The 3,864-nt window shown below is 36.6% G+C and overlaps 1 pseudogene across 1 annotated transcript; it reads right to left on the bottom strand.

Moving 5' to 3' along the window:
- Positions 1-601: 601 nt before the first annotated feature.
- Positions 602-2,566, bottom strand: LOC309505085 (lysozyme g-like; annotated as a pseudogene). Its single transcript, XR_014211814.1, has 5 exons — positions 2,315-2,566; positions 2,076-2,159; positions 1,810-1,966; positions 1,036-1,174; positions 602-840 (listed from the first exon to the last, which is right to left on the bottom strand). The product of XR_014211814.1 is annotated as a lysozyme g-like (transcript).
- Between the last annotated feature and the right edge of the window lie 1,298 nt (positions 2,567-3,864).

Consider the following 3,864-nt stretch of genomic DNA (forward strand, 5'->3'; position numbering starts at 1 on the left):
CAACCAAGAACTAGCGTGAAAAAGTTTAACAAAAAAAAAGGTACTTACAGGATACAATATCGGAATTTATAGGTTGTTGCATATAGTCTATTAAAAAAACCCCACAAATATGTCAAGATGTGCAAACCTGTTATATCATGACAGCTCGCTGCACTGAATATTTACAGAGCACTATAGTTCAACTATCTTAACTTATCTTGTTTTACAGCAGACAATACAACAGAGAATTCAAAATGCGATAAACCACTGAAGAAGATAACATGCAGTTAGTATGTTTAGTGAGGTAATTCACTAAAAAAAGTTTGCATAACATTATTCACTGGACTAACGTTCAGCGGAAAGTGATGGAGATGTTTGCTCCCCAAACAACCGCTTTGTCCAGTGTAAAGTGAGCTCAAAACCGACAGAAAGCCTCAATAAAACCGAATGAACGCATTATTGCTTTAAGCAAAGTAGGCTAAACGTTAAAGGAACACGCTGACTTTTTGGGTTAGGGTTAGACGTCTATTAAGTCAGACGTCTATTTCCCTTATCAGACGTTTTGTGCTTTACAGAGAAGAAATGCTGTTAATTAAATTTACGTAACATGAAAGACACATGATCAAATTAATAAATGAGTTTTATTTCATTCCCTAAAATACAGAAAAACTGAATACAGAACAGTGAACAATGGTTCACTTGGTTAAAAGATTATAACTGCTGTTCTTCAGTAACCCTTGCGTTTGAACCACTGGGCTCGGGCCACAACATCATTGGCGTAATCACCGCCTGTGGTGCCCACGTCCATGCGCTCGTATGTACGGACGTTCTTCACACCTGCGTTGTAGGCTGATATTCCCGCTGGAACAGATATTATAAATTACACATGAAACACTCAACAATTCAACAATCTAATTAATCAATAAATCAATAAAAATCTTAAAAATGGGAAAAAAACAAGACCTTGTGTACTTATCCACTAATTGTAAGTTAATCAAAGTTTTTATAAGAGTTAATTTATGGATAATCTGAGATACGAGTGTATCCTAACCCGACCTTTAAAGCATTGCTCTTGGGTCCACTGGGGAAACTTTGCTTTAATTTCTTCAATGATGCCAATGAGTATCTCAGTTCCTTGGGTGACATGTTCCTTACTGTTCCATGCACCTACTGGATTGTGCCAGCGTTTGTCAACCTGAAAAAAACAAAACAAAACAAAACAAAACAAAACAAAACAAAACAAAACAAAACAAAAAAACACCCTCCGTAATAAAGAGAATATACATCTATATGTTACGGATTAATAAATTGGGTCAACATGTGGCAAATTAAGGGAGCACTGCAGGGGAACTGTTGCTTTGAAAAGGGAAGTTGGGAAAATCAAGTTTACACAATCATTGAAAAAACAACAACAATCCATCATCTTCTTTTTATGTAACACAAGTCTTCGGATTTACTCATTAGGTGGAGTCATGGCCTGACAAACTGTGTACATGCTTTGATATGTTGAATTCATGCGGTTGATATTGTGTTACTTCCCAATCCCTCCAAACTATCCAACATTTTCTCATTAACTGTCTACAAAAAGTCCAAAGAATGCTCATTATTTTTAGGTTCCTTAATGCAAAACAATATATTACACATTAATGCTTTCTTAAAACTTTGCAAAAACTTATCTCTGAAAAGTATTTCCATTTTATTTTCAGATTTAGTTTAAACGCCCTAAATGTCATCTTATGTGCACTTGCACACCATATATCCCTCATACTAAGAGCTCCCTGTCCTGGAGTTATTGTTTTCAAATAGACTAGATCTATACCTCTAACCAACCTGCATGAGACCAAAGCCATTGCCATGGTCGCCCCACCCATCCCCGCGATCACAGCCGGGTCCATCTGCTTTGCTCTGCCAACTTTAGTGATTATACTCTTGTATTTCTCCATGCGGGCCAGATCAACCTCAGCCAGCTTTTTAGAGGCTTCAACCCCTATAACAAGTTTAAATCAATGTTAATATAAGCTGTAATGTTGTGCTGCATATTTGCCAATCATACAAAAGTCAGATGTGAGTTCTAAGCAGTCACACATTCTTCTCACCCTTTACGGTTAATTTATCCTGTCTTGCTGTATCCTCTGATGCACCGGTGGTGTCTATCTTCATGACGTCTCCATAAATGCATGCTAGAAACAACATGGAAAATATGTCCTGAAGCTCTTTCAATCATCAAGTAATTATACTGTAAGCACATTTATGCAATGCTACACACTAACGAGAAGTTCCTAATAATTCAGGCAATATCAGATAAAAACAAGGAACCTGATATTTTATAACTTACCCATGACTTATAACTGCTGTGTGAGATCAAATCACTGAGTTTGATGAGTCCTGTCACTAAATCAGACGCAGGGCGTGATTATATATGATCGCAGAGGGTGTGGTCTCTCTTTTTTACTCAGATCTCTTCCACTGAGGTGTGGAAAATTGTAAGGTTACAAAATGTGCAACTGTGACTGCAAAATTTTGAATCCTCTTTTTATTTATTATTAGCAGTGGCGTAACTTTGTTTGCTGGGACGGGTAGTGGGTGGGGTGGGGTGGGACGGGAAGTGGGTGGGGTGATGAAACTGAGCTACTATTTTAAGCGTGTATTTAAATGGTCCAGTGGCCAAGCGTGTCAGAGGTTCTGGGTTCTAATCCGCACTCGTAGGTTTTTTTTCTCTCTCATCAAAACCGGTTATGTTTATCAGTGGTTGTAAATCAGGCAGGGACACGTTTGTTTTGTAATTTCACCGGAACGAATAGAGTCTCCACAACGGATGGAAGCGCGCGTCCGAGTGAAGACTGTGCGCGAGCCACAAGAGAACCCAGTATCCGCGCCACTGATCGCAGCGGCAACAAGCACTTTGATTGATTAAAAAAACAACACATTTCAGCGCCACATCTAGTGTATATATCTATGCACCAGTCTGCGTACACGTCAGATAAGATCACTTCGACATGGCTGTGTACAAGAGGTAAAAACGATATATATACGGTTCGTTTTCTCACACAAACCGCTCGTTTCGTGTCTTAGGCGATCAATGTGTACTTACGATGGGGAATTGTTTAATTTGGACGACGGGGAATTGTTTTAATTTGGACTCTGTGCATGCTCTTTGAGACAGTGACCATAAACCTGCATTATATGACTGACAGACAAGAACGGTTTGACCTAAAAATATCAAAATTGAAACTACTGCGGAAAAAAAGACACCTACATCTTGGATGCCCTTGAGGTAAGCTAAAACATACCAAAAATTTATTTCAAAGTGAACTATCCCTTTAATGCTAGTACTTATTTTTTAGATAGCCTCTAATTTATTTAGTACTAGTACTTATTCATTAGCTACTAGTGCTTATTCTTTAGGTACTAGTACCTTTTTAAAGATACTAGTACTTATTCATTAGATACTAGTTCTTATTTATTAGATACTTATTAATTAGTTACTAGTATTTATTATTAGATACTAGTACCTATTAAATAAGATACTAGTTCTTATTCATTAGATACTAGTACTTATTTTGATAGTGACTTGTAACTATTCTTTTTACTAGTAACACATTTTTAATTTTGGCCATTGACTTCTATGGGGATCTGTCATTCAGATATAAACTATTCAGTTCTGACTAGTATGTATTCCAATTGTGACTAGTACATTTATTTATTAGGTACTGGTACTTATTTTTTTAAATACTAGTACCTATTACTAGATACTAGTATTTATTCATTAGCTACTAGTACTTATTCAATAGATACTAGTACTTATTCATTAGATACTAATACTTATTAGCTACTAGTACTTATTCAATATATACTAGTACTTATTGTTACGTCCTATGAGTGTCT

This window comes from Leuciscus leuciscus, assembly GCF_965113295.1.
Source record: "Leuciscus leuciscus genome assembly, chromosome: 8".
NCBI lineage: Eukaryota > Metazoa > Chordata > Actinopteri > Cypriniformes > Leuciscidae > Leuciscus > Leuciscus leuciscus.